The sequence below is a fragment of the Lactuca serriola genome, chromosome 2, assembly GCF_051521515.1.
Source record: "Lactuca serriola cultivar US96UC23 chromosome 2, Lser_US96UC23_V15, whole genome shotgun sequence".
NCBI classification, from domain to species: domain Eukaryota; kingdom Viridiplantae; phylum Streptophyta; class Magnoliopsida; order Asterales; family Asteraceae; genus Lactuca; species Lactuca serriola.
The window spans coordinates 211,426,543-211,438,278 of record NC_136409.1 but is presented as its reverse complement, the minus strand read 5'-3'; the positions used below and the strand labels follow the sequence as shown (position 1 = coordinate 211,438,278).

The window sequence follows — 11,736 nt, the reverse complement described above, 5'->3', positions numbered from 1 at the left end:
TTATCATAATTCTAATATTGATTCTTGTTTTACTTGTGCTCAATCCAAACAAACTATTTTTTCATTCCCACATAGTTCACCAACTACTAAAGCTTATTTTGATTTGATTCATGTTGATGTTTAGGGTCCTCATAAACTCAATCTTATAATGGTTATAAGTACTTCATCACTATTGTTGATGACTTTTCAAGACACACTTGGATTCATCTTCTAATCCATAAGGGTTATGCTTTTTCCCTTAATTCAACCATTTGTTCAAATGGTTAGAACTCAATTTTAAACAAACGTTAAGTGCATAAGAACCGATAATGCAAAAAAGAACTTGGATCCAACACAAAAGGCATTGCATTCTTCCAGAAGAATGGTATTTTACATCAAAAATCAGTTGCATATACACCTCAACAGAATGGACTTGTTGAGAGAAAACATAGGCATATTTTAGAGGTTTCTAGAGCTTTATTCTTTCAATCTGGGATTGGCACAACTTATTAGGGGTGAATGTGTTCATTCTGCTATTCATTTAATCAATAGAACTCCTTTAAAAGTTCTCAAAAATAAATATCCATTTGAAGTATTGTATCAACAACCACCAGATTTACAGTCACTAAAAGCTTTTGGTTGCTTACGTTTTGCATCTTCGTTGACTGTTGGAAGAGACAAATTTATGCCTCGTACACATCTTTATATCTTTTTGGGATACCCTTCTGGTCAAACAGCCTATAAATTGTTGAATTTGATCACTCATAAAAATCATATTTCCAGAGATGTTAAATTCTTTGAGAATTTATATCCTTTACATTTAATTAAGGGTATTCATTCTTCATTCTCCACACCTTCTTACATTCCTCTTGCTACTCAGTCTGACAAGTTTACCCCTATTTCAAAATTCACAGTTCTTCCTAATGAAAATTCTAATGACTCTTGTTGGAGAATTCTGATGCTCAACAATTTGACCATTTTACCCTTCTACCAGCAGAGTTAAGGAGAACAACAAGGTAAGGAAACCTTAAATTTGTTTACAAGACTACATCTACAACTTGGCCTTCTCATCCGATGACATTTCTTCATGCCATCACACAACTATAAATCTATGTATACCAGATATACATGTTGCAGCATCACCCATCAATCATCATTTTGCCTATATTGTGCATCAGACTCACTTTGAACCTGCTTTCTATCATCAAGCAAAGGGCATACCTAAATGGGAAGAATCCTCGCAAAAGGAACTCAAAGCTTTGAATGACAATGGTACATGGGACACTGTTAAGCTTCCTAAAGGAAAAAGACAAATTACATGTCGATGGGTTGACAAAGTCAAACTCAAATCAGAAGGTTCTGTTGAACGATTCAAAGCAAGATTAGTTGCTAAAGGTTTTACACAAAGATAAGGAATTGAATTTCATGAAACATTCTCACATGTGGTCAAATTCACTATAGTAAGAAGTCTTGTTGCACTTGCTGTTAAAAATCATTGGGACATTCACCAATTTGATGTCAACAATGCTTTTTTGCATGATGACTTACATGAAGAAGATTATATGAAGCTTCCTCCTAGTCATGACATTACTTCTTCATCACTTGTATGTAGACTTAAGAAATCTCTATATGGAATAAGACAAGCTTCCACGCAATGGTATGTCAGATTGTCTTTGACATTAAAAGCTCAAGGGTATACTCATTCTCAAAATGATTACTCACTATTTCTTAATAAAAGTCATTCCTCCACAATTATAGTTGTTGTGTATGTCGATGACATTTTAGTAACAAGGAATGATGCCAATGAAATCACAAATATAAAAACTTTCTTGAATGAACAATTTCAAATTAAAGATTTGGGATTAATTCATTTCTTTCTTTGCATTGAGTTTGACAAGCTTGAACAAGGAATGGTTGTGTATCAAACTAAATACATTAAAGAATTAATCTCTACCTACAACATCAATGAGTCTACTACATCTCCTCTCCCTACTTAAGTCAAGCTTGTTCTAGTCATGGATGACCGTTTATCATATGTTGTTGTTTATAGACAACTTGTTGGAAAACTTAACTTCTTGGTTCATACTAGACCAGATTTTGGGTTTTCTGTTCAAGATCTAAGTCAATTCAACAAGACACCTTCTCAAGCCCATTATAATGATGCCTTACATGTCTTGAAATACCACAAAGGAACCATCTATCAAGCTTTATACTTCAACAATCAAGCTTCTTTCAAACTAGAAGCCTATTGTGATTCAGATTGAGCCTCATGCCCTATTAACAGAAAATCTGTTAGTAGACATTTCAACATATTTGGAGACACTCCCATTTCTTGGAAATCAAAGAAGCAAGCAAGTGTCTCTTTATCTTCAGTCGACACAGAATATAGATCGATGTGACGTGTATGTGGAGACCTTGCATGGCTAAGGAGATTGTTCAATGAATTAGATGTTCTAGATATTAATCTCATTCCTCTGAAATGTGATAATATGACATCTATCTATATTGCTTCTAATCCTATATTTCATGAGCGTACAAAGCATATAGAAATAGATTGTCACTTTGTTAGAGGAAAGGTTACAGCTGGCCTAATTCAAATGGATCATGTTCTACAAATGATAAGAAAGCTTATGTTTTTACTAAACAACTTCATGCTAATGCAAGATCCAAGCTTGGTGTGTGTAATTACCCATAAGCTTGACGATCGGGGTGGGGGGTAGATAAGCTAAAAGTTAGCTACCTTCAAGGGTAAAATAGTCTTTACATATCAAAAGTAGTAATTACTACTTTTGATAGTTAGAGATATTTAGTTGTGTAATATATATATATATATATATATATATATATATATATATATATATATATATAGCTTGTCTCAATGATAAAAGAATTTAGAACTCTCTTAGACTTCTCTCTTTCACTCTCTCTCTCTCTCTCTGTATGTATGTATGTATGTATGTATGTATATATATATATATATATATATATATATATATATATATATATATCTTACATACTTATAAAGTTTGCATTTTCCCTTGATTGTCATGCATTTGAAACCCCCCACAATAATTTGCTAAAACCTCATGCATTTGAAACCCCAAACCTTTTCACCTTCTTAATAATTAATCACACATAATCAATGGTAATTCATATGAGATAATAATTTGCTAAAACCTCATGCATTTGTATGGTATTAGAACATGTTTGAGTTTTTGGGTTTTAGACTTTAGTAAATGGGTAATTTGTTTGATACGTTGGATTTGAAGCTATCTTATTCGAATTACCCAAAACAAGAGATAAATTAATAATATATGCTCATGCATGTTTTGTACAAGTCTCAATCAAAATACAATATATCATGATCATACAACTAAGTGTCTTTTATTCCATTTTTGGCTTTATAACAAAAGTTTGTTTATGTGGCGAAGAAAGAAAACTTGAAGATGAATATTTAGGTTGGAGATTTATATAATATTTGTTTTAAATATATAATATAGATATAAATACATAAATGTGTGTCAAATACACCCGATCACAAATTTAATGTTATAAACTACAATATGACTCAAAGTGGTTTTTCCAAATATAATGTTTATACTATAATATAATATATTAGAAGAATACCATATAGTAGACGAATCCCACATGTTGTGCAAAAATTTAGTTGCATAGATAATATATTATAATTATATTTCATTTAAAGTATGTTAGGGTCATTTGGTTATTACATTGTTGTATTAGGCACTATAGTCTCATATATTTTGAATGACTCTTACAAAAATGATGTCTGTAATTTGAATATAACGTAATATCTTATGATGTTTATTAAATGATATTATCTTCGATTGAACTCTTTTTAATTGGAATCAACTTTATTATAGTTAAAAAATTTGGCTCCGTTTTTTCTTTTCATTAGTTCTAGAATATGATTTTTTATATTAACTTAAAATATGTCACTATCTTAAAATAAATTGAGAATGAGATTTTTTATATTTATTTAAAATACGGCACCGTTTTCTATTCAATAGTAAAACTAACAAAAGTCGTTAAATATGTATTTTTATGAGGTTGAACATAAATAGGCGACCACAAATGAGAATCCATATCTAATCAATCATCAACTAATTACATTAGATACTAATGTGTACATAAAAATTACATTTAAAAATTTTAAAGTAATAGTAAAAAAAAATTCATTATTGATTATGACAAAAAATCTGTAAATCAAAAAATATACATGCTATTTAATCGCATACAAGTTTTATGTATGACTTATTCACAATACATTAAACCATAAATAACCATATTAAACTACATAATTATCCCACTGCGCAACACGCGGGCATTCGCCTAGTCTGTGTGTTTGTGTGTGTGTGTGTATATATATATATATATATATATATATATATATATATATATATATATATGTGTGTGTGTGTGTTATTCATTTCTCTTTCATTCACACCACTCTCTGAGCCTAAGGATTAATAAAATATACAATATATATTTATATTTAAATGTGTTTAAATTTTAATAATAATACATAATTTTTATTAAAATTTCGAGAAATATATATATATATATATATATATATATATATATATATATATATATATATATATATATATATATATATATATATATCCACACATAAAGTTATCAAAAATATACTTTTTATTTTCTTTATTGTTATTATATGGAAATTAAAAATACATAATTTTTATTAAAAGATCAATCATTTATACTTGAAACACTAATTGTTTACTAATACTCAGAAAATATTTAAGCATTAAAAAAATAAACATATCGTGTTTTTTAGAAGAACTCTGATTTTACTTAGCAAAAAAGAGAGACCTAAAGGGACAGTTTAAAACTTTAACACAAACATTTAATTTGGTTTGACAGCTGGTTTTGTGTTTTTGCAAGTAAATACAAGATGGTTTTGATTTTGAAAATGGAAAATTTAATTTGAAAAAATATTTACAAAACAAGAAAAAATAAAAAAAAAATCACCATCGTTTGTTCCTTTACCAATTCGCTTCTTTGTTAAGATATTGGTTTTTAATACCTCTTTTGTACAAATTAAATTTGATGGTAAATATATTAGGTCCAAGTTTTTGGGAGTTGGATTTACGCTAATAAATTAAGTTTTCTGTCCATTTTTTTTTTCTGAGGAGGAGCATATGTACAAGTGTACAACAATTTAATGTATGTCCTGTGCAGCCAAGTGGGTAGGGTGTCGACAGGGTCTACCTTTCAGCTACAAATTTATATTTTTAATCTTTTTAAATTGCCAATCTAGAAGTTTAATAGTATTATGTTCACATCTTTTATATATATATATATATATATATATATATATATATATATATATATATATATATATATATACTTCGATTATTTTGTTGATGTACGATTTTTAAAATAGTTTTTTTTTTCTCCTTTTTGTAGGTAAAAACATATACTTTTGACTAGTAGTTTTGAATGGATGGATTGTAATTATAAATATGGTAATAAAATCAATAAAAATATATCTTTAAAAATATGATATAGTTGAGAAATGAGAAATGTGTAACTTTCATGAACATAAACCTACAGTCATTTTAGACCTAGTTAGATATATCCAGCCTTGTTCATGAAGCAGCCTCATGAATGCAACAACTTGAAGGGAGATCTAATAATTCAATAAATGTAAAGTGAATTTATTTTGGGGCCAGAACATTTCATAAAAATTGAATGTGAAAATAAAGTTGGTGATGGGTTGGATTTTCTATATCGGCGAAGTGGGGAAGAGACCAAGCAAAAAACAAACTATGTTCATGTGTAGAAGTAAGCTTGATTGTTTTTTTTTCTTTCCTAATTTGGTTGATTTTGTTTAAATAATAATGGATGGTAATCCATCATTTTCCGTTCTTACTCATAAGTTATAACATAATCCAAAGTTCAAATATTCATACATATATACATAAATATGTGTGTGTAATCTATTGGGTGTTTACGTTTTGGATATGAAATTTGTTGTCTTTTTGTCGCATCTTGAGTTCATCAAATCATTTCAAATGATATCTCTAAAGATTACTTTGATATATTGGTGTAAATAACTTTTAAAAATAAATAAGTTAAACGATAATTAACAAGTATCCTACAAATCTTATAAGAAAAATGGTTCATCATGAAATACACGTTGTTTGTAACGGAACATATGTACACTACAAAAGTAATGCGCATAACTTAGGGCGACTTTGAATTGTCAGAATTCAATGGGATAAGATGGAATGGAGTTCAATATTATTCCTTTTAAGTTTTAACACAAATTTCATGTCATGTTTGATTTAAAATTTTCAAGAAATCAAATTACGCCTCTTGAAGAAATTTGGCATTTAGAGTACTTGATAATTGATTATTAAAAACTGTTCCCGTATAAGAGAAAAAAAAATACGATGATATATATTATGTACTACGTAGAAAATTGGTTTTCCACGGGACCAGCTTGAAGCAAGTTGGCATATTTGAAAAGAAGCTTCGTGTTCATTTGAAAAATCTTAGACGGTGAAATGTGGCATTAATGTGACACGTAAAATTAAATGCGTGACATTATTTGTTAGAATGACATTGAAGTTAAAATATTGATGATATAGTTAAGATATTGATATATCAACCAGAGCATGTGAATTTTATATGAATTTGTGGTTTACTTCTTGTCGTTTTCATGATATCTATAAATAAATCTTATGGTTTGTGACTTTGTGTTAATGTTACTATGTGATAATTATTTTAAGAAATGATAGGAAACAAACATATGATAAAACCTAATTGAAGGTTAAAAAATCAATAATTGGGCAAGAAGAGGGTAGATAGATGAAGTAATACGAGTAATAATTTTAGGTACCCAATTCGTCACCAAACTTTTATATATTTACTTTACTTGAATACTTGTCTCCCTGGCTTTTAATTTAATTTTGCAAGCTCACCCATTTATCATTTATGAGCAATACCTAAAGTTTATATCTATATACGAACCTTCAACTCCCCCCGTCCCACCCTATCCAACCCCATTAATTATGCTCACGTTCTTTTTCCTTTTTTTGGTTTAATACTTAAATGCTTTTCGCTTTGAAAGTCAATATAACTTTATGTTCAATAATTTAACACGTAAACACTTGATATATAGTGGATAAATATTCATCATTCATCAATCAATAATATATTAAGTTGTTAAGAAAAAAAAAACTAATGGAAATATTTTAGGCTAAACTAAACATTGGTTTTAATATAAAATTTTAATTCTACGGAAGACATACATCATTTCCTTATATCATTTAACTTATTTATTTTTATATTTCAACTGTCTTTGTTTTTACAAGAAGAAAATCAAATAAAAGTACAATAAACATCGAATGTTTCAACCAAACGAATTTAATTCTGTAAAACGACCTATTTAGCTAAATATTAATAATACAATTTTTATTTTTTTAATAAAACTTAAGTTGTTATTTTTTTCCCCTTCCCGCCAAACTAAAAAACTTACACAATAGTACCCCCAAGATTATGTAGTTTACACTCTACCGCCTTTTGTTCTTGCTTCCGATCAACAAGCAGAAGTAGAACAAGATTCGGAAGAAGAAGCCCCATGCGATGGTGATCCAGAGGCACTCCCACTTGGTCAGATCATTGACGCCTTGCTGCTTCAGTATGTCGGATCCGGTGGTCAGACATGATCCGGCGGTGATGTTCACCCCTAATGTTTGGCTCATGCTTTGTAACAGCCTCAATTTGGTGGCTTCATCGGCTATGCCAAGAGGGCTGCCGTCGAAGATCTGAGTTCCTCGAACGAAACATCTCAATGGGTCTTGGAATTCGTTGTGTAAAACTGCTTCGTATGGGTATTTGACCAAAGAAATATAGTGAAACCATATCCAGTAATCGGGAATTCGATCACGATTGATGAAGAAGCCACTGAACAGGAGGTAGTAAGCGAGAATTGCGACGACAATCACGTACCCGATCATAACATGTGGGATGACGCCGGAGAGAAATGTCACGAAAGAGCTTCCGGCCCAAAACGAGGCCAAGATTATGGCGAAGTAGAACAAGAAGCCTTTACCTCCGCCGGCGAGTCCGACAGCCCAAAATGTGATTACTGCGAATGCCAAGGAGAGGAAAATGAGAGTTGGGATCGCTACGAGTGAAGAAGAGAGGACGTAGGAAGAACGTCTGTAAGCATTGTAAGCGGTTTCTCTCATGAAAATGAAACGTTCATGGAGGAAAACAGGTAATGCGTCTGCACAAGTGTAGAACGTTGTCGACATGGCAAAAGCGAAGAATCCGAGACGTTCACGAACGCCTCTCGGAGAATCATCCAGCTTCCAAAACACGGTGGCGAGTATAAAACCAGTCACCACAACTGCACCCAACCTGGTAATGAATAGCTCCGGCGTTCTCCATTGATTTTTGAAAGCCCGCCTTGACAAAACCATCATCTCCGTCCATATTGGATTGGCAAAGGTAGGGACCATGGAGCTTCTGTTAGGGTCGCTGGTGGCTCCGGAGACTAATTTGCCGCGTGATATACTCGCACTTATCGCTTCTGTAAGCGATAACCCATGTGTCGGAGTTTCGTTGCCGGTGGTTTGGGTGTGTCGGGATCGCTTCAGGAGTTGCCATGATTTGTTGAATTCGACTAGGCTTTTTGTTCCTCCAGGAGAACCTTCGAGATCTCTGATCAAATCGAGGGCAAATTCCGTACGATTTTCTTTCTCCGGAATTGGATGGCCAAAATCGGCGAAGAAGGAAAGGAGATTTGCCGGCGAGCCACTGTAAACAGTCTGTCCACGAGACAGAAACAATAGCCGGTCGAGTAACCCGAGAAGCCGGTAACTTGGCTGGTGTACGGACATTATGACGATGCTTCCGGTTTGTGCAATACGTTGCAGCACCTTGACTACCATGTAAGCACTGGTGGAATCGAGGCCGGACGTCGGCTCATCCAGAAACAGAAGAATAGGATCGTGAATGATATCAGCTCCGATGGAAACACGTCGTCGTTCTCCGCCTGAGACTCCTCTGTGTCCTTCGTCACCGATGATTGTTTTGGCGGCGTTTCGGAGCCCTAACTGATCGATTAGGGCTTGAACTCTCAGCTTCTTCTTTGTTTTTGATAGCGACCGAGGGAGGCGGAACTCGGCAGCATACATCAACGTTTCTTCCACGGTTAACATCGGAAATAACAGATCGTCTTGCATGACATAAGCTGAGATCACCTTTAGCAATCTGGATTCTAATTGATCTCCATTCAAAGTTATGTTACCTTTCAAACTTCCTTTGGAGATTCGATTCGCCAAAGCATCAATCAATGTAGATTTCCCAGATCCACTAGCTCCAAGCACCGCCAGTATCTCGCCGTCCCTCGCTTGACCAGAAATTTCATTCAACAAAATCTTACTCCTCGAAACCAGCTTCTCTCCACCAACTGGTTCCGCCGCCATCGCCGGAAGAGCGGCTGGCCTATTCCGACCTCCGAGGACAGCAGGAATCCCGAATTTGCTCGGTACCTTCACGCTATAGGTCAGATTACTGAAGGCCAAAACAAACGGCAACGGCAACGGCTGAGGCTCGTTGCTCATCTGGTTCATTTCCAAAACACGATGACCTGACGTCTCATCACCATTTACTTCATTAACATACTTCAAAAGCTCCCCAAGAGTCGGAGAGGCCGGCGCTAACCCGGACGTCTCCGGAATGTCCTCCACCCCTATACGAGCAGACATCTTTCCACTGGAAATTAAACGCTAATAATGCTAACACCAACGTAGATTTTTATATGTGCATAAATAGAATACAGACAGTATCATATATAAACCATCCGTTGATGCTGATTCTTTCCACCGAAACGTCGTCGTTATTCTACAACAGATGATATATCGGTCTACAAGAGCAAAAATTATACCTTCTGCTTATTAAAACACTCTCAATGCATCATTGAAGCTGAACTTGTTTGTATATATATACACATATATAAATAGATAGACAAAAGCTATTAATAACGTGTCTCTTTTAATATATATATATATATATATATATATATATATATATATATATATATATATATATATATATATATATATATATATATATATATATATTAAACCATCAAATTTTGTTAAATTTTGTAAAACAAAGGATTCAATCCATTTATTTTAAAGATAAAAAAACATATTTTAAAATACAAAATAAATTAAAATTTTTGAAAATTTTTTAAATATTATTTTCGTCATTTATTTTATCCAAATAAAATAAAATAAAAATTATCGTTTTTTTTTTCAAAATATACGTGAAATATTCTAATATAATATTACACTGTAAATATTCAAATCGAACTTTTATAATGTTAGAATATTTTAGTAGAATATTAAACTATAAATATTCAAAAAAATCTAATAGAATACTATAATATTAGACAAAACTGCAAAAATGGTCCCTGTGGTTTCTCATTTTATGTGGTTAATGTTAAAACCTTTGAAAATTGTGATTTAGTCTTTTTCAACAAGTTTTATTGTGGTTTTGGTCCTTCTCCCGTTAACTTTAACAGTTTGGCTGTTAACTTTTTTTTTTTTTTTTTTTAAATGACTACTTTACTGTAACACCTTGTTCTGAAAATATTCGTTTATGGATTTCAAAGGCCAAGGCTAGGGGCGTTTTGGTCTTTTATGGGTCTTGAAGTTTTATTCGAAAGGTTTTGGGTCGAGGTGTGTTGCTAGAAGCGTAAGGCTTCTCACCACCTTTTCGTGGATATAAAGTTCGTTGAAAAGAACCTCGGATAAGTAAGATATGACGCATGGAAGTTATTGGCATTAATGGTCCCTAATGGAAAAGTTGACAAGGAAGGACCACGCATGCAAAGTGGAAGGCGCGTGAGTACGCCCAAGGTAAGTTGGGTTACGCCCAACGTATAAAGGGAAATGGTTGCAGGTGCCTTAGGCGTACGTTCAGTGTCCAGAAACCCTAATTTTAGGGCCAACCACTATATAAAGAACATAATGGCTCAAACCCTAGCCTCCTTATCTGTCCCCCAACCTCAGAGAAACCCTAGCACGCCTCATTTCTTCATCTTTGGGTGATTTTGACTTCAAGAAGCTCATTTTGGGTGGTGTAAGCTTGGAAGAGGAAAAGAAGAAGTTGGCAAGGAAGAACTTGGGAAGTTGGAACTCATAGATCTGGAATAACATCATCATTTGGAACTCTTTGGAGGTATAAAGTTCATAACTTTACCTAAGAATACTTAGATCTAGTGTAGTTTGGTTTTGGAGTCATTTTGGTCCCAAGAATGGACCTTTATGATGAAATCTCATCTTTGAGCTTAGAGTTGCCACCCTAAGAGCAAAAAGGGTCCCATACGCAGTAAAGTCTCCATCTTGAATGTCTTAATGGGTTCATGCATGAAATCTAACCCTCTTCATGGAAGTAATGCTTCATTTTTGGAGTTTGGGCTTGTTTGGGCCAAGTAAAGTCACCAAGTCAGTGACTTTATGGATTAAGACGTGGAAAAGGATCAGGATCCGTGATAATAGATTCTAAAGTGGAGTATTAAGCCCTTAATGGGAAAAAGACTTAGTAGGGGATTTACGTTGAGCGTACGTGCAGGTACGCCCAGCATACGCACCTTCTTGCCCGTACGCTTAGCGTACGAAGATGTACGCCCCGCGTAATCTGTCAGTATGGACTTTGTGTTATTGGGCCACGATTTGGGTCATGCTT

At 33.2% G+C, this 11,736-nt stretch overlaps 1 pseudogene across 1 annotated transcript; it reads right to left on the bottom strand.

The window, feature by feature from the left end:
- Positions 1-7,287: 7,287 nt before the first annotated feature.
- Positions 7,288-9,973, bottom strand: LOC145088388 (ABC transporter G family member 6 pseudogene; annotated as a pseudogene). The gene has a single exon (XR_013701089.1). The product of XR_013701089.1 is annotated as an ABC transporter G family member 6 pseudogene (transcript).
- Positions 9,974-11,736: the final 1,763 nt, after the last annotated feature.